The sequence below is a fragment of the Natator depressus genome, chromosome 5 (genome assembly GCF_965152275.1).
Source record: "Natator depressus isolate rNatDep1 chromosome 5, rNatDep2.hap1, whole genome shotgun sequence".
Lineage (NCBI taxonomy): Eukaryota > Metazoa > Chordata > Testudines > Cheloniidae > Natator > Natator depressus.
Window position 1 is genome coordinate 7,503,021 of NC_134238.1, and position 20,935 is coordinate 7,523,955.

A 20,935-nucleotide genomic window follows, 5' to 3' on the forward strand; every position below is an offset into this window, starting at 1 on the left:
TGCAACACTGCCCCTCAGGGGAAACTTTTTTTTCCTGACCCCATCTTACACTTTGCTGCTTGTGTGGCTGCAGCATAACTTATAACATAGCATAATAATAATAATAAGGTTAGCTGGCTGCTAACCTTCCAGCACAGCCCCTCTTCGATGTTTTTCAATGCCTGGGAGAATTGCAAGTGTCTGTTGTCTCATGTGAGGGGTCACTGTGAATATTCTCCCTCAATTTCAGCTTTTACCTGAGGCAGAATAGAAAGAAAGAAAGAAAGTTTTTTTTATCTGCAGCAGCCTCCTTTTTGAGTGGCAATGCAGCCATCCGGAAACTTTCACTTATGAGGAGAAGCTCTCGCTTCCTCCTAGCCATGCAGACCTGTAGCAATGTTTACTCCATTAACTTTAGAGCCATATGGATTGCCAGCAGCTCACATGCCTGGTGCAGGTGCCCACCTGTCTCCGGGCAGTGTTCTATTCAGCTCTCTTACTCTAAGCTAGATAAGGGCTGGTCCCCTGCTTGGAAGGGAAGCCTAGTATAGCAGGAAGTCTTGAACATTCAGCTGAGCCTCCTGTTGAGTCAGACCAGATTCCAGTGCATGGATATCAAAAGGGAAGGAACGTGACGGCTACCAAAGAGGAAGCTTCTCTGACACGTACAAACCCTGGGCAATTGTTAGCAGCAACAGACAACGTATGTGTCAAATTCGTAGGTGTTTAAGGTGTGCCAAGGGGCTCTTGAAACTCGTGCAGAGATTTTGGTGTGAAGGAAAATCCTTTTGACAAGGAGGCTGGGTGAGGAGCCCTGGTGGGGAAGGAGAAGCCCAAGTGAATCCAGAGTGGCGTGAAGTCCCAGATGCCAGGCTGTACAGTGTCGCTGAAGTGTCTTTCTTCTGTAAATGTCATCACTTGTTATTCTGTAAATATCAGCCGATGTAACACCTGAAGACAGGCTTTAAGAGGAAGATGGGAGCCCTTTCTAGCACAGGGAGTTTACTGTCATCTAAAGGACAATGTCCCTTTCTTGTTTTATAATATAATACAAAGGAAATTATAGATGGAAAGCAATAGCCTGCCAGCAGATTTCACACACCTCATAGGGGTTGATTACAAATAAAGTTTTGATTGGAAAATCAAACACATGGAATCCACACACAGGTCTACCCCATAGACCTCAGTCCCTCCCTGCACCCCCAGGTCGCCTATACACATAACAGTATATACAGACTCCCTCAGACCCTTATCTCCCCCACACACATATATACCCCAGCTACACACATATATACAGCAGCACCCACTTCATTTCAGCACACACTACACAGAAACAAAGTGTACATGCACCTGCAGACTGCATACTCTCACACACAGAGGCCACTCAGAAACTCAATAGAGACACACAACAAAACAAACACAGAGACTCTGACATGTGCACAAATTTAACACACACACACACACACACACACACAGAGTTCAGAGATACTAAACACACATAGACTTCGGCTATTTTAGAGTGAAAGTAGTTACAAGATTGCCCTCCTATATGATTTCGAAAATATATGCGGCAGAGGACAGTAGAGAGATAAAACAAACTCATTAAGGCTCATTCTCTTCTCCCTTACAACTGCTTTCCCCGGAGCAACCCCACAAATTCTTCTGATTTATCCCAGTATGAGAGCAGAACAAGGTCCATTATGTTTTTTAAAAAATGTGGCTAACATATTTTATGGTGTAATAATTGTTGGCCAGATTGTCACGCAGTCTAAATTGGTGTAACTCCACTGAAATCAGTTTATACATCTGGAGGGACACAATTACTTTTCACCAGCTACTATGGTGGTGTAAGTTGTAACAGACAAAGCACTATACTGGAACTCAGCAGGCCTGTGTTCCATTCTGAGCTCTGCCACTGCGGTTTGGCACTGCTGGGTGATTTAGGGCAAGTCACTTAGTCTCTCTCTCTCTCTCTCTCTCTGTGCTTCCCCATCTGTAAAATGGGGCTAATGACACTCACTAGTGTGGTGTGGAGGAAGGAAATTCCATGTTGTGAAAGATTTTGAAATTTGTCTTCATTATGAATCAGTGCCAACAGAGAAACTTTCAAAATTATCCACAAAGGAAAATTTAAACAAAAAACCACAACAAAACACCAACCATCGTTTGGGGTCATTCTAAAGCTTTCTTTGGGAAAAAAATGAAACATTTAATTATGATTCTTTATATATATTGTATAGAGGATAATACAAAATTTTAAAAAGTTCAAAGCAAAAATTCCATTTTTTTCAATATGAAAAATCAAATGTTTTGGCCTGAAAAAGTAAATAAAGGGACACTTCAATACTGTCAAAACATATATATATTTTTCCCCTAAATAAAATTCCCTCAAAATTGGCTGGAGTTCATACAGCATTTTAATATTGAGGGAACTCCATAGTACGATGGAATAAGGTTCCACCTAAGTTTCTCTGGCCAGCTCTAATACCGACTGTCCTTTTGTTAACTGCTTTGAGATATAAAGGTGAAAAGTGCTATATAAGAGCTAGGTATTGATTATTGATAATTATTGTTATGGGCCAGATCCTAGGTGTGCTAAAGAAGGGTGAGAACTCAGAGAGCCTTTCCCCCTCTCCACCACTTCTTCACACACCTGTCCAGGTAGTAACCTGAATCCTGCTTCTTCCTCTCTTTGAGAAGAGGTTGCAGAGCAGCCATAGTTCTCCACCGTAGATCCCACAGTCATGGGTACAGTGGATTCCACATAAACTAAGGAAGTGTGGATGAGTGGTGTGGAGTCTTGCCAGGGATCTATTGTCCTCCTCATTGACTTGCTGTCTGATGACAGGAAAGGTGATTGGGATAGAAAGGGAAGCAGAGATGGGGGGTGGAGGGGAAGAAGGCAAGAATCCTCACACCATAGAGAGATGAAGATGTGAGATCACATGATAATGTGCTGGACGCTAAGTAAAATGACCATGTAACACGGTGAAAGTCCTTGGGCAACTCCCCATCTGTAAAATGTGGATGATACTTTTCTGCCTTATGTGAGGATGAAATCCATTAATAACTGTGAAGGGCTCAGAGACCATGGTGATTAGGGCACATACAAGTGTATGTTTCGCTGTAGAGTTAGCCCAGGTGATCGGCACCTGGGTTAACCTAAGTGAGGTGTGAGCAGTCACACTGCAAAGCCCTACTGTGGTCCCCACGGGTGCTGTACTCACTCGTGTGTTACTAGGACGTATGGGAGCACATCCAGTAGTTGTTAGTGCTGCAATTGCCTAAGCCATTCTACGGTTCTTTCCCAGTGAACTGTGGGAGAGCTTGTCTGTCTTGGACACATGGCGGGAATTGTGGAAGGTATCCACACTACAAAGTGGCTGGGTTACCAGTCTGAGAGTAAGTAGCAATTGGGCTTTTGCCTATAGCCTCAGATGGGTCAGCTAGCCTGGACCGAAAGCACCAATTAAACTCAGGTGAGAGGTCTTTGTGGGTGAATGAGAGGGGGATAAGGGGCAACACTGTAGGAATAGCCTGGGTTGATTCTGGGTTAACTATGTAGGTAGTTAGGTGACTCCGCCAGGATACGACATGAATTTCTAGGGAGTCTGAGAGTATCATCTCAAAAGGGTGAAACATGACAAACTCAATAGCTCTGCATGAGTGACACTAGCAAGGATAAAATTACAAGGGACCTGAACCTTCATGTTCCAGGCCCTGAGTCATTAACAGTTGGTATCAAGAAGAAAGACATCCTCACGCTCCCTTCCCAGAATATAATATTGAATAATTAGGGGGGCAGGCAGAATTTCTACCTTGCTCTGAAGCATCAAACCTCGCCCATTCCTGGGGAGGGGACATTGGATGTAAAGGACCCTTGGGTGTTAAGTCTGATGTTTCCACACAGGAGCAATGTGAGACAGACCGATGGATGCTTTGATGCTGCAAAGGGCAGAGCCGCATCTTTGGAGAGGTTGACTCCGTGGCTCACAGCCTGCTGTGCCTCGAGGTTAAATAAAGTTGCGTCATCCTCAGCCTCTGAAGTGATTACATTTGTCCCAGTATCATTACCAAATGGAATTAGCAGCAATTCATGGAGCCACGGTAGCCTGGGGGTGGTTTCAGCGGCTGGAGTGACCCAGCTCTAATAACAAAGACTGAGAGTGACATGTCATTATTACTGTTAGTGCGGCTGTTGATTTACATCAAGGCATCAGTTCCATGGTAGCCATAGCTCAGTTTTATGCTGATTCCCTGGTGTGTCTCTGGGCATGCAAATGTTACTGAGAATTTAGTATCTGCCACAGGGTCATGGAGAGAGGCCTACCCTGCTCGTCCTCTCCAGTGAAGGAGGTTTAAACATAGATTCCTCATTTCCATTCTGCTGGAGAAGGCCATAGACCCCCCCCACTCACAGTTCTCATCTCCTCTTACTTTACTGAAGAGACAGGGAAAAGATTGTCCTGATTCTTCAAAGTATTGATTATTCTCAGGAATGGCCCAAACCGCAAATATGAGTCAGGTTTATCAAAACTTCAACTAATTTCCTAAATCTTTTGGCAATCCTCGGCAACATTTGGAGTAAATCTGGAGTGAGACAAGGATAATCTCTGGGTTTGGATGGAAATGATGGAAAAAAAGGTGGGTTTGCATTTCAGTGTACTTACTAATGTATCTTTGGCTGTCACCCCCTAGTGTTTGGCTCACAGAATTTAAGAGCCCTTCTTACCACTACCAACTGATAACAGAGATTTTTTTTTTCATTTGCTCAAGCAGTAGAGGGATCTTTGGAGTCAAAAGCCCTGGGTGCCCACCTCCCCTCCCTAATAGATATATCTGTTTGTTGCAGTAAATGTCAGATGAGTTTTGCATTTGATTTGATCCCAGAACTGATGATGCCAAACAAAATGTCAGGGGTGGAGATGATCCGGTATTGCTGTGTTTCTCAATTTTCATCATGAAAATCTCAGGATGATCTCATTTATCATAGGGAGGAGGGATGGCTCCCATTCTTCATCTCCACTTTTCTATTCACAGATTTATATATTTCAAGCCCAGAATGGACCATTGTGATCATCTCACCTGATGTATTTTCTCTAAATCCACTCCAGTTTATCAATATCCTTCTTGAATTGTGGACACAAGAACTGGACATAGTATTCTAGCAGCAGTTGCACCAGTTCCAAATACAAACATAAATTAATCTCTCTACTCCTTCTTGAGATCTCCCAGTTTATACAGTATCAAAGTGTATTTTCTCAGTCACTTGCATTTGGCATCCGTTTGTTTTTCCCAAAATCCACAGTATCGTTGAAACTCACTGGAGATGGGAAAGGTCTATTAAACCATCCAATCCATCTACACCCATGCTTTGCAAAAGGGGAGAGCCCAGCATGTATTTTGAAACCCCATGAGAAGTGGTAGTGTCAAGGTCATTTTCCTTCAGACAGGGAAGGCAGAAAGGCCACCATCCAGCAGTCTCTCCGAACCCAACAAAACCACTTCCAGCTTGTCATGATATTAGCTCCCCCTTCCTTCAGTGAGCTGAACACAGATCCCCATGTGCTCGGGATCAAGAGACTGGGCTTGGGAATGAAAACTGGCTTTCCCATGTGGCAGCTGAAACCACAGAGCTGGCAATTATTTTCTTTATTAAAGCTGGTCAGACTTCTTTGTTTACCACCCATGGATTTTACTAGCAAATATGAAAAATTTCTATTTTGTCAATATTTCTGGGCTTTTGTCAAAAAAAAAAAATAAAGGAAAAAAAATCAGTTTTACTTTTTTGGGGGCAAAAGTCACAAAAATGCCAATAAAACCGTATTTCCCCTCAAAAAACGTTTGGTTCCTCAAAAAGCCATTGTCAGTCGAAAAAATGTTTTGAAGGAAAATTTGCAACCAGCTCTGGGATTTGGAGGTGGAATATCGCACTGCAGAGAGTGGACCATTGGGTGAAAACTCTGTTTTCCCAGTGCTGAAAGCACATCTTGTGCCCAGTCTATGCACCCATTGTGTGAGGCTCACAAACTACGAGTGCCTGCTATTCCATACTTGTTGGTATGGTGCATGTTATTCTGCATATGCATGTAGCATCCAGTGTGTGTAATATCAACAACACTATCCCACAGGGATATCAGCAGACAAAACGCTCTAACAAAGACAGCAATACCGAGAAGCACCGTCCAATTTAGCTTTCTCAGCATCTGCTCAGGTCCTCTATCCACACACAGTCAAATCCACCTTCTGTGCTTCCTATTTATGTTCATCTGCTACCCAATTAACATCCTGTTAAGATACGCACCTGCAGGGGCTTTATCCTGAGTCCATTGCTCTGGAGACTTTAACCAATCCCCTTATTCTACAGCCTGACTATAAACTTGGCTGGGGAAAGCTCTTGGGAAAAACAGCAGCTTTAAGATTCTTCCTAAAACACTGTATAACCTCTAAACTCCACTGTTACAATTGTATGAGCACTTGTAGATTATTTTTTTTCCTGCCACTTTCCTTGGCTGACATAAAGGTTGACATGTCTGGTGACACGATGGCTATTATTTCGAGTAGTTTCTAAACAATATCATTTCTGTGCCCTTCTGCTTTCAATAAAATTATAGGTTTCTTTATTTTTTATGAAACAATGGCTCTCAGCTCCCATGTTACATTTCCCAGCCGAATTTTCGACGAGACTGCCGTGTCTCGCTATTAATGCAATTATCGCTGTTGACGTCAATGGAGGTATCAGCGGGGCTGATGTCTCAATTCATACTGGCATTTGCGAGGAAGGAGCTATAAATGCTGGTCTGGTTATTTAGCCTGTCTCTGTGAGTGTGTGTGTGTGTGTGTGTGTGTATGTATATATATAAACCCAAAAACAATACAATGAAATAAAATAAGCTGCTAATTCAAAATGCATCCAGATAAATAAGAGAAATATTTATAGAAATGCACAGGCGAGAGATCAGCTGTGAATGCGAATGAGGTGCTGATAAATTCTCATTACATGCTTGGGGCTGACAACTGAAATGACCCGCTAAGCATCTGCTGGAAATTCCATCAGGTACCTGAAAACAGCAGACATCCCATACAAAAAAAAAAAAAAAGAAAAGAAAAAAAGAAAAGAAACACATGTATGATTTTATTTAATATATAGGTTCTCCATAGCTTTGTGGTCAGGGAGGTGTGGTATTCTGAGAAGGCCGGTCAAGATTTCATGCTCATCCAAAGCATAGGGAAACTTTTAAGGTCCCCCCGTCCTACCCCTCATACTATTGTAGCGGACTAGTTAGTTTCTGTCTGTATATGTACCGTTGCATGCTAATGAGGGAATCGGAATTGCAGAACTGTATATCATAGACCCTATGCTGTCAGTTCTTCATGAGATCACGTGACAGAGGCCTCTATGTGGGTTCTATCCCAGCTACCACCACAAAGTTCTGAAAGCCTATGGCATGTTACAGTGTGTTAACCATGACAATGTAACTGTACACAATCACTGACCCTCTGTACCAGCTCAGTCAGAGCCTTCTCCTTGATCCTCAACAAATCCCTTGAAAACCCCAACTAGTTCTCTTCTCAAAACCCAACAAATTCCTTATCACCCTACCCTAAAACTATCTTCCAGATCCCCAAAATGATCTCTGCCTTGGGTGATATCAAAATGGATGGGGCTTTAGAGGTGGGCTTTGTCTAGGGCAATAATGCAGCCTAACTGACTGTACCAGATGTCAAGAGAACTGGAGTTCTGCTCCAGCTTGGCCACTATACTAGTGGGTGACCTTGTGCAGGTCACTTCACCTTGGTGTGAAACTGCTTTCCCTCCCGTCCTTTGTCTGTCTCCTCTATTTAGATTATAAACGTGTGGAACAGGGATGGTCTTTTACTATGTGTTTTGCATATTGGGGCCTCTGTGTCTAGTGGAGCTTCTAGGCAGGACGGTAATGCATATCATATGTATGGCTATGGTCTTGTGTTTTCTTCAATCAAAGATACTGTAGAAAAACACTCCCCCAGTTCTCTGACAATTGGGAAACTGTAGAACACAAGAGCAGCGAAGACAGCATCAAATCCAGAAGACCTGTTTCATGAATGAAAATTGAGAGTTCAAACGTACAAAATCTTCCTGGACATTCTATAACAGATTTAAAAGTAGCCATACTTGAACAAAAAAACTTCAGAAACAGACTTCAAAGAGAAACTGCAGAACTAAAATTCATTTGCAAATTTAACACCATTAATTTGGGCTTGAATAGGGACTGGGAGTGGCTGGCTCACTACAAAAGCAGCTTTGCCTCTCCTGGAATTGACACCTCCTCACCTATTATTGGGAGTGGGCTACATCCACCCTGATCGAATTGGCCCTGTCAGCACTGGTTCTCCACTTGTGAGGTAACTCCCTTCCCTTCATGTGTCAGTATATAATACCTGCATCTGTAATTTTCACTCCATGCATCTGAAGAAGTGGTTTTTTATCCATGAAAGCTTATGCCCAAATAAATCTGTTAGTCTTTAAGGTGCCACAAGATACAGATGTGGGACTCAGACCCATATGTTTTTTTTTCCTGCTATGATCTCAATATATAATATTAAGCAAGTCACTTAATTATTTGTGTCTCAGTTTCCTCATGTATAGAAGGAACTAATAGACCTTATATGAATTTGGGAAGTGTTTTGAGATCTGTGAATGAAAAGCACTGCCTAAATCTAAGTGTTATTTTTCCTGGATACACATGAAATATTTGGCTGCATGCCAGGCATGTTACACCACTTAGTAGCACAGCGGTTATTAAGAACTGTATTGCGGGACAGGTATTCATACAAAAAATTCTTCTAATTTTCCACTGTGAATCAGGTGGTATTTGAAAGGGGGAAAAAATCACAGGCAAACAAAGAACAATGCTACAGTCAATGTATGGCCCACACCAACTCCATGTAGAACAAATGATTAAAACAGTTTTCAAACAGAAGGCTAGGTGAAGACATGTCCTGGGAATTTCCCAGCTGTGGGAAGAGGTTCTTCCCCCTCTCTAGGGAATGCTCAATCAGGTCTTTGAGGCATGACTTTTAGCCCTGGCTCATGTTGATATTTAAGAGCAAATCTTTTGCTTTTGGAATGCACTAGAGGCAACGAATGGCATGTTGTATGGTTTCAGGATTCCCCTCTTTTCCCAGACCTCACCCCCACTCCCACCCCCACCCCCTTACATAACCAGATACATATCCCATGGAAAGGCTTTGGCCAAGATTTTCAAAAGTGCCTACTGATTTTAAGTTCTTCTACTTTTCGATGGACAACTTGAGATATCTTAAAGTGGCCTGGTTGTCAGAAAGAGCACCTGCCTTCTGAAAACCAGTCTCCTTTAAGGTGTCTCACATTGGGAATCCAAAAATTGAGGTGCTCATCACTAGTTACTTTGGAATATCTTTTGCCATTGGTTCCTCATTACAAATTATTCACTTCAAACTAGAGTTGGACCCTCAGCCAAACACTTCAGATCTGAAAATCCTGAAACTCTAGGGCAATTTTCAATCTCTTCTCTTCTCTTCTCTTCTCTTCTCTTCTCTTCTCTTCTCTTCTCTTCTCTTCTCTTCAGGTTCTTATACTATCCAAATCATTGTAGTATCTGAGTGCCTTCCATCAGTGCATTAAGCAATGTGACTAGCATCTGTCACATGTGGTTGGTCTCTCTCTCTCTCTCTCTCTCTCTCTCTCATATCCTGTCCTTGGGAAGAATTGTGAGTGGCATGGAGAATTTTGTTTTGGTAGGGTTTTATTTGGGGAAACTTTTTTTAAAATGTAATAGCTGCCTCTGTGTTTATCTCAAAGGAGACAGGTTGAAATGTGGCTTGTACTTGGAAGAGAAGGTGGTAAGGTTTGTGGTGGTCCTTAATTCCTGTGGGAATTCATTTCACAGTCTGGGACTGATCCTCCTCCAGAAAGGTGGTTCTCCTGCACAGATGAGCTGGGCCCGAATGGTAACAAGGTTTGGACTCTTCTCTAATTTAAACATTGCTCACTGAAGTCACATGAGTTATACCAGGAACACATGCAGCCTGATCACATCCATATCAGCTGTTTGGGCAAAGAGATGAAACCTGAAAGAACACCTGTGGCTCCAAAAGGAAGAACACATCTCCTGATTAAAACCTTAGTGGAAGAATGGTAAAGAAGCTGGGAAGCAGCTTCTAAGAATCCCACAGGAGACACTTTAACCTCTTCTGGTCCCAACAGCAAATTAAAACTAATGGCCAAAGAAAGGAAAGTTGAAACAGCTGAAGGTTGTATTTTTCTCAATTCATTTCCATGATGCTGGACTTGCCCTTTCCGACAAGGTCCGGGGAAGTTGTACTTTATGAGGATGTGATAAAGAAGCTGCAAGTTGAGGACATGAAGGATCTGGTGCCCTTGAGCAGCGGATGGGCTTAAGTACCCTGCAAGGATGGATGTTATTAAATTGAATTATTATTATTAGCACTTATGGGAAAAGGATGGGAGGGGAGAACAAAGCTAAATTAGAAGGCAGCAGAGAAAATGTTCCAAGAGAACTCTGAGAGCAGCTGTGGACTTGTAAATATGGAATAAGAGCTTCAGGAAAATACCCCAGGAGAGGAGTGATTTCCAATCACTGGTGAGGCTGGCAGTCCTGCTGGATAGTATAGAACTGTGTCTGTGCTCGGCCCCAGTATTCAAAGTGGCTACTTGCCTTCCACTTCCCATTCAATTCAGCACACTCTAGCCCACCAAGAATCTTGTGTGGACCCTGCACCAGATTCCTTGTCGCGACGCTGCAGTTGAATCTTGCACATGTTCCATGCCCTCCTAAATAATGCATAACTGAACAGAAGGCATTAGGCACTGGCTGGCTGAGGACAAGCCAGCTACACTGAGACCAATGCATAGCTTGTTTGGGAAGGAATCACGGGGCTTGGAATTAGGAGGAGAGAAACGATTTCAGGAAAATGACAAACCTATTGCTTCTGAATGCACAATTGGCAGGAATACACAGTGCAGTGGCAGCCTACAGTGTCGCTGCCAAGCTGGAGCCACACTCCTGGAACTGGCTCCAGGCCCATTGATCAAATGCCTTGCTCATGGCTTTATGCCCTTTGTGTTGTAGAAAAGGAGGCAGAGACCGTGATTTGCAACCAGAGTCCTAGAAAAAAAAATACACATCTATTGTTCCTGCCTTATTCATTCACCGTGGGTCTGGCTGACCCCTAGAGCTTAAATATACATGTAAGGGATAAAAGAGTGCTCCAAACTGCACATCAGTTAGAGAGCACAATCTACCCACTGCCATACATAAGCACAGCACCAAAACCAGCCCATGATAGCCAGCACTGGGAGGAGAGCTCTACTGTTCCCGCTCGGTATATTTCTAAGGCACCCAAGCCTATAGCATCTGGGAGACATTCCCCATTTGGGACAGGGAATATTTTTCCCATCCCAGCCTCCTGTCTGGATGGAAGAGCATATGGAATGAATATTTTAAGCAACCCCTCCTCTGCTTTCCAATGGCCATGGCTGCGTTTTCCTTTGCCACACTCCTCTTTGTGCTCCAGTGCCTGACATGGGCCTGACACTGGCTCTCTGCAGCCTATCTTGCTCTGTGCATCACAGCCATCCCGTGAATTGTAACCACTGCCTCCACACGCAATGCCACGCACGTCGTCACTGGCACTTGTGCACCACACAGCCAGGGAGCTGATCAGCGCGGTGGGCCTTTCCTGGCACGGTTGCTAGCCAGAGACGTCTGCAAAGTTCAGGCAGCATCAGCTCATCAACTAGTGGGGGGAAACCTTAGAGGGACAAGCAGCAACAGATTGTTTCATAGCATTAATGGAACTGACAACTTTGCATGTGTCTGGTACTCCATACATTAATAGGGCCTGGCAGTTCTAAAACAGTGCATACTTCTGTTGGCTAAATGTGCCAGAAACCTGAATGGAAATTGCCTCAAGGAAATGTTTGTAGGAAAGTGTGTGCGCACACACAAACACACACACAATTAATGATAGTATATTGCTTGAACTGGCAATGCTCTGCATTTGCCAGAAGTCAGAGAGAGAAACAGAGAATGGCAAAGGAAGAGATAGATAGATAGATAGATAGACAATCTGGGAGAAAGCGACAGTGGGAGAAGAGAGAGAAAGTGTTGAGGAAAGAGTAAGAACCCACCACTCATTTAAAACCAGAAGGCCCAACTTCCCTGAAAATATTGGGCCAAATCCTCTGTTGGTGTAAATTGACTCAGCTCTATTGTGTGGTGAAGAATGTGCACTTTACGTTCTATAGAGACTGTCACTCTGCCTGCAATAGTATTTCCTTTGTTCTGATTTCATTTCAGAATTCACCTTTCTGTCATGTCATTGAGTAACCCCTGGCTCTCGCTCTTGTGCTATTGGTTTAGCATCACCGCTTCTCTACATCTTTATATGCTCTCCATAGGTATCCACCGTCTCCCTTTGAGGTGAGAGTCACTACTGACTGACACATGTTCTCAGCTTCTAGGTACTTCACCTGAGGTCAGTGATCTCTTCTTATTGTCCCTACAAAGTCTGTGTCGTTTGCAAAGAAGGTTGAAGATAAAAGAGGGGCAGAGGGGAAATCACAGCAGCTTGGAAGAAATGAAACGAAGTGAAGCTGTGAAACTGGAAATAACTTCATTAAGGCTGTTAGGTAAGGAACACGGTAGGCAGTTTTTACTCCCATAGTACAGTTATTCTGGATATACCTCTACAGGTATATCTATGTTCCCTCCTTCTCATGATATTAATTGAGCAATTAAAAAATATTCATGCTAATTCTCACACCATATCTCAGTTGTGGGAAATTAATGTTAAATCCATTTGATAGATGGGGAAACTGAGGCACCGAATGAGTAAATGACTTGCCCAAGGTCACACAGGGAAGCTGTGGCAGAGGTGGGGACAGACAGCAGATCTCTTCAGTTTCAATTCACTTCATTTACCACAACACTTCAGAGCTTATTGATGAAGCATCAGATAATTGAGCGCTGCTAGCAAGTATAATACATGGCAGACATTGCTGTGCCAGAAGAATTCTCGCTATGGGATGAATCTGATCAAGAAACAGAGGTATCCAAATACTAGGGATGTCTGGAAAGGACAATTCAATTCTACAAATCATTTCAAGGCTTTAATTTTTTTGTTCTGAAGCAGAATGAAAATGAGACCTTTCAAAAATTTTCATGAAAAAATGTAAAATAGACCAACTCCAGAATAGCCAACATCCCAGTAGCTTGAGCACTTACTTGATAAATCAGGGACAGGAACTTGGGTCTCTCACTTGAGTACCCTAACCACCAGGTTTTGTAGAAACCAATATGTTTCCTGAAAACATTTAGGTTTTGATGGAAAAAAAGTTACATCCAAAATTGCTCATCCAGCTGTACCAAATACATTCTTCCTGTCTATATTAGAGATTGGCCCAAAATGAAACCCTGGATTTTACGTTCCGGAGCCTGATTCAGGATTTGCATCAGATTCAGACCTATCTCTATAATATACTGGAGAGTGTACTGCATCGAATATCGGGTGGGAAGGGACCTCAGGAGGTCATCTAGTCCAACCCCCTGCTCAAAGCAGGACCAATCCACAACTAAATCATCCCATCCAGGACTTTGTCAAGCCTGACTTTAAAAACCTCTAAGGATGGAGATTCCACCACCTCCCTAGGTAACCCATTCCAGTGCTTCACCACCCTCCTAGTGAAATAGTGTTTCCTAATATCCAACCTAGACTTCCCCCACTTCAACTTGAGACCATTACTCCTTGTTCTGTCACCTGGTACCACTGAGAACAGTCTAGATTCACTGCAATCTCCTTGATCTCTGAGAACCAGATCCAGATTCCAAAAGCACAAGTTCAACTCCAGGATTTCAGTTCTGTCTGCTAGAGAGTTACTGGGTGAGATCTTTGGCCGACTTTTTTTCCCAGGGAGAAAAAACTCTCATTGATTTCAAAGGGGCCAGGATTTCACCCACACAGTCTGGATACTAATCCAGGGTTTGTTTGACTTTTTGTGTCCCGCCTCAATCCCTAACTCAAAAGTTCCCAGAGAAGGAGGTTAAAGCTGTCGAAAAGAACGTTCCCACTTGAAGTCGAAGGTTTGAGGATCCACTTATCAATCCGTTCTCTCTGTGTGCATGCCTGTGTCTCCACAAATTAACGCATGCATATCTATGAAAATCAATGTTTCAAACACGTATAAACACTGCAGATCTGAATCAATCTCAGAGCCGAAGAGGGTTAAATATTTAAACAAGCCATGTATTGAAATGCATTTTTAATGGCGTGGAGTCATTCTGGTGAAAGCTTACTCAAGAGCCTTCATTACTGAGTTTGGAGAGTAATGTGGTAGTATCTGAACAGATAGCACAGCTGTATGCAGCCTCAGCCTCGCTCCCTTCCCCCCTCAGGGTAAATCCAAGGGCCACACCTGTGCAAAGGCATCCGCTGTCAGCCAATGGGCTGAATGGATGGCTGCCTCTCTCCTGCTCGTTCTCACATGACAGCCAGTCTGGTTGAGGTCTCAGAGAATGGCTTCTCCTTCAGGAGCAAAACGCCTTTTGCAATCTAGTGTTTCCAGGGCTTTGCTGGGGGAAGAGGGAATTTTGCAAGCATTCAGAATGAACTAGCTGTGCTGCTATGTGACTTAATTGCTAGGGTTATGTGGTATCATTATGTCATCTGCAATTGTCTCTTGTTAATTTCAAGATGGCAATGCTCCTGCCCCCGCTTCTCTTCCTCTTCTGTACATGCGGGGGAGGAGGGGGGTTGTGGAGGTGGAAGGGAGAGTGTCAAGAAGAGGAGGGGAAACTATAAGGATACATTGATTATTATTAGTTAAAACAGACTGAGAAAACGGGAGAGCGCAAAGGCATGGTTTATGCTCTCACCGTCCAAGAGAGGACTAGTGGCATAGCTATGAACACTGTCACAGCTTCAGAAGAGCCATGTGCTTCAAGAAGCTCCTGTCGGGCAAGTTTCCCCTTTTACTTTTGCTGGGGTCTCAGCTAGATGAAGGTATAGGGAATATAGGTCTATTCTGGAAGCCCAAGCCCAGACACATGGTAAGATCAGAAACTCAGCTTCTATACATATCTATATAAATATAGATAGATAGATATAATGTGAGATCATTACTCACTTCATCATCATACACAGAGCAAGTAAAAAGGGTTAGGATAAAGGGATGGGAGGGGAAGTGACGTATCTATCTTCAGGGTCTACATTAATCATAGACCTTTAAGGAGTCAGCCCAACTTGATTTCAATTTGGGGGGTATTCACTGCAGAATACCTATCGTTTGTTAGCTGCGAGACCAACAGAGCCAGGCATCAATGTTTGGTGTGGATCAACTTTCCCCTTTTTGCAGGATTAATTTTTTAGCAACCCAAACTGCACATTGGAACCACATCTCCTAGTTCCCAGATAACCTCCATGTATCAGGCATATAGCCAAGAATGAAACTTAAGGGAAAACGCTCCAACTTAGCATCAGTATCCAATTGGTGCTTTGATTTACCTCATACCAGAAATTTTTCATGCAGGAAACGTAGGAACTAATGTTGTGCCATGGGAGTTACACTTCAGAATCTGAGCTTTCATTAAAAAAAAACATTTTCTAGCCCCCATGGGTGCAGAGAAAGCTTGGAATCTTGACAAAAGTGTAAATGAGACCTGCCTACGTGAGCGGAGAGCCTGTGCTGCAAGGAGGGGTGAAAACTCCATTAATCTTAAATCTGGAAACTTCTTCCACTCCAAGTGGGGGTGGGGACATGGCAGCAACAGGGTCATAACTTGGGCATTTGGGTTGCAAATATGGTCTCAGAATGCCTTAATTCACACCTGGTTTCACACTGATGTAACTCCATTGGTTTCAATGGAGTAACTCCTGTCCTAACTTACATTGGTGTGAGTGAGGCGATCATCAGGCCCCAGATCTGAGTGCCAGTTTAGTTATAATGTAGCAAACTGTAGGAGTAGTAATATTTATAATTTATGTTCCCATACTTCTGAGGAGCTCTAAAAACAAAAATATAAAAACCTAAGATATTCATCTCCAGGAGATGGGGCTTGATGAAAAACATGTAACATTGTAAGACTCCTAAGACTTTGCAATACTATTCATGTAGCAATATCCTTGTGAGCTAGGAAGTAACATTGCCCCCACTGTATGGGTGGGGAAACAGAGGCACTGAAGGGTAAGTGACTTGCCCAAGGTCCTATACCAAGTCACTAGCAGAGCAAGGCATAGGACTCCAATCCCTAAATCCCAATCCAGTGTTTTATCTATGAGACAATCTTTCCCCTCGAGAGTATTAAGCGATTCCTCTTTGGCTATCTGTCTTTCTGTGCCTTTCTAGTATCTAACAACACCGTGGCACTGGCTCAGTACTGACGCTGAGGGAAGCGAATCACCACTACTTCCTGTTACTTGGAGGTCTCCCATCGAAATACTAACACCAGACTAAACTTCCTTAATTTTCAGGATGTGAAGGGAATCACACCAAAAGGCAATATGGTTACATTCAATATGAGCAAAATGCTCATACGTGAAAGGAAAAAGAATGGCCTAATAATAATAAAGTCTATCTTAAGATAGCACCGATCAGGATCCTATTACATTATGCACTGTATAAACAAGTAACCAAAGCCACTCCCTGCCCTAGAAAACTCACATTTTAGGATTTTGATAAGCCACAGGTGACATAGACAAACAGGGGTGGGGGACAAAAGGATAAGGTAACAGTAAAGGACACGTGTATTTGCATGGGTTAAAAGTCACAGTAGTCTCAGTAGTCACAGGTAGCCGCCAACCTGGCAAATGCCAGATGGCAATGATTTGCAGGCATCACGGTAAAGTTATCTTTTAATGGGGGCAGGGAGGCAGAATGTATAAGAGAATAAGGTGATAGCCGTGTGGATTTTGGTGAGAAACTCTTCCCATATATAAAGCTACAACCATAAGATCTAGTCTCTGGAAGTAAAATATTTCCAAAGGAATTGAAATCAGTTCTTGGATTCTCAGAATATTTTGCAAGTTTTTAGGAGCATAGGAATTGCCAGACTGGGTTAGACAAGTGGTCCATCTACTGCAGTATCTTGTCTCAGACGGTGACTGGCACTAGATAATTCTTACATGACTCTTCCCCATTCAGATCAGTTTGCGCTATCTTTCCTGAAGCTGTCCAGTAGAGGTGGTGGGTTGGGGCATATTTCTCATATTCTGTGTAAGCTTGTAGAACACTGTTGACAGGTTTGGAGACATAAAATGGCTACCTTGACCAACCATTATGCAGCGATGCTTTTTCTTTGATGTTTTTCAAATACATGGGACTGTCTAGAAAGCAAAAGGCTATGAGAGAGATAAGAGGAACAGAAAGGCCCAAACAAACATATGGTACTTGGAGCTGATGCTCATAGGACATTTAATGGATTTAGCATCTGCTGCAATTTCTGTTGAAATGAATTGTCAGGAAGATGTGGAAACAAGTTTAGAAGACGATACTTTGCTGACAGAAGACTACATCAACCAGCCAAAGATATCAGTGAGTAGGGAAGCGATCTAAGCTGCAGTTGAACATAAAACAATCCCATGAAAAAGCAAATACCCACTTGAACAAATGCCCTTTGACCTATGCCTTTTAACGTCACACCTTTATTAACATGGTTTAACTTGCCAGAGTGACTCTGTTAGATGTGCCCTAAGCTTAGTGAGATCTTTTCACTTTCCCTTGTTGGGCTAAGGTCGTTTTGTCGCAGTTCGTAATCTACATCGATACCATCCCCCCAACAAAAATAATGGCATTGACATATATATAATTAATACTACTATTTGTGGATACATTTTTATTTCACTTAGACAGTATAGAACATTTGACGTATTTAGTCATTGATACTGTAATAAAGTGGTTGGCGTGTATGTATACATGGGCCCCTTTATACACTGGCACACATGCACTCTTGCCCTCTACTGGATGGAATCAGAATGGCTCATCAGCGTGACACATGGCCTATACCACCAAGAACTGATGGGTGTTTGCCTTGAGGTCCAGTAGTAGGGGCCTAGACTTTTAAAGTATCTGACTTCTATCCCTGCTCTCACTATGAAGTTCCAAGCAGTGACAGGAATGACTATGAAGTACAAGGATGCTACAGATTCGGTACAATATTGTCCAGGAAGTGATGTTTGAGTGGTTTAAATATGTTCTTGTTCTGTTCTGCTCCCACAACCACAAAGTCTGTAAACAGTGGCCATCAGAGACAGGCACATGGATGTTATTAAGGAAGACAGAGCTATTATACCAGCAGTGTCCTAATAGACAGCATGTACTACTATGCCTCGAAGCAGCTAACAGAAATGTCTCAGCAAAAAGGTAGGTGACTGGTTCTTTCTGATTTAAAGGAACACAGCTGGTTAAAAAACATATATTTACACATACACACTCAAAAATCAAATTCTCTTTTCCAACACCTCAAGGCTGGGAGTTGTAAAGGATCCTAAGTGAATTAGGCATCCAAATCTCATTGGAAGTCAATGGGGACTGACTGTCTAACTCCCTTAGGTCTTTTTATAAAAATCCCAGCATGAGTTGTTTTAAAAATATTAAATATTAAAAGAATATTAAAAATCCAACACACTTTGCATCATGTGCTCATTTTTTCTTTGCGATGATGAAAATACACTATTCAGAATCATTTTTGTTTCTAATTGGTCTCCAGACACTTGCACTTCTAGGTTCTCAGATGCTAGCACAATGCTGCAATGATTTGGAACATGGAGCAACCAGCTGCCTCTGCAGGTGAGGCCAATCCTGTTTCTTGAGTAGCCCTAAGGATACATTCCTCCAGGAAAAAGCTGAAGAATGGCTCTCGTGCTAGAAAAAGAACATCTGCAGCAGCGGTATTCTACCTAGGAGAACTGGAGTGCCACTTAGTTGCTGCATGGAATCACAAGAGCATCACTCTGACATTGCACTATAATGCTGCATCCTTTTGACTCAGTTTCATGGTATATTGGCATGTCACTATAAAACATAGCCAAGCCTCAGCATAACAAATCAACAGGTGAGACAAGAACAGGGTAGTTCTGATACAAGCTATACATGAAGCACCATTGTACTCTGCCTGTTGAACAATAGTAGCTTAGTGACAGAATTCTTAATGATTTTCTTTAGGGGCCCAATCCAAAGCACATTGAAGTCAATGGAAAGGCTCCCATTTAATGGGTTTTGGATTAGACGCGGGAGCTAGGAGAATAGCACCAAACACTGTCAACATTATTTGGCATCCCTAACTGCTATTTTATTGACTGTGTTTGTTCCATCTTGGTATTCACTTTCACAAACCTTTGTGTAAGTGGATTTTGTTATTGGCACAGATAATTCTTTTCACAGGTAAGCAAGGTATTAATCACAATAAACAATTGCATCACTTCTGCTTTTCACCTTAGGTCCCTTTTATATAGGAAGATACAGTAGCCAGCACATAACCTTCTTTTATCCATTATGACTGGAATAGGACTACTCCGCATGGTAGTTATGACATTCTATACCTTGGGGGAGCACCCTGTTACACCCCCGCCCCATATTCCTCGTCTGTATATAATCATGATATTCCACATAAAGCACGCCTTGTAAGGTATCAGGGGAAAAGTTACAATCTGCTGAAAGTCATTTCCCTATCCATATATGTATATCATGAATGCATGTGAAGTTATGAGAATTGTGCTGTATGGTTGTCACTAAAACATGCTGTAAATTGGGGAATCAGCCAGATATTAGCTCCCCAGAGGCAACAGTAAACCAAAGAAAAGTAACCAACGCCCAGGTTGCCGGGTGTGAAACAACCCGTCAACAGCCATCGTCCAGCAAGGGAGCTACAATTCAGTGATTCACCTCCATGAGGAAACACCCCAGCTTTGCCTGGAGATTAAGCAATGCCCCCCAGACGTGCCTGGACTTGTGTTCTACAGACACATGGACTGAGGGTATAAAAATGAACAGAGGGGGCCCAGGCTTGGCCTTTGCTCCTGCCCCCACCTATACTGCAAACAACAAAGACACTGAGAAGAAGACAGGACTCCAACAGAGGACATTGGCCCAGGTTTAAGGAACAAATCTGTATATTAAGGACTGTAATTTCCAGTGGGGTGAGAAAAAACTGCATAATCTAGTTGTTGCCCAGTCTAATGGGGTTGAGATTTTTAGACTGTGCTTATATTTTATTTTATTTTGGTAACTAACTCTGACTTTTTGCCTATCACTTAATATCACTTAAACTCTATATTTTGTAATCAATAAATTTGTTTTACTGTTTATCTTTACCAGTGCATTTGTCTGAAGTGTGTGGCAAATCTGCTCAGGGTACAAAGGCTAGTGTATATCCACTTTCCATTGTTGAAGTGGTGAGCCAATTAATAAATTTGCACTGCTTGTCTTGAGCAGTGCAAGACTGGGTATTACTGAGGTACAAGGCCGGGAACTGGGGGGATTTGGCTCTGGTGCCTTTCTCTGTGTGATTCATGAGTGGCTCGGGGAACATTAATTCAATCTAGCTGGGTGTGGGGTCTCCACACGTGGTTGTGCTGAGTGATAACAGCACCTGGAGGGGTTGCTGCTGGTCACTAGCAAGGCATTGTGGGAGACAGCCCAGGCTGGAGAGAGTTAAGGGGGCACAGCGGTCCCGCAGTCCCAGGATGCGCCCCAGTGGGACCCCGTCACAGCAGTTATTAGAGCATATCACAAAAGATGGTGGCACCCTTCCCAGAATTCTTAGAATATTCTAACAGGTAGATACCAGCCCCGTTTAAAATCCTAGAATCAATACTACCAAACTCTGGTGATATTCAGATGATTATTTATTTAGTTATTATTTATTTAAGCAGTGCCTAGAAGCCATAACACATTGGGGCCACATTGTGTTAGGCATGG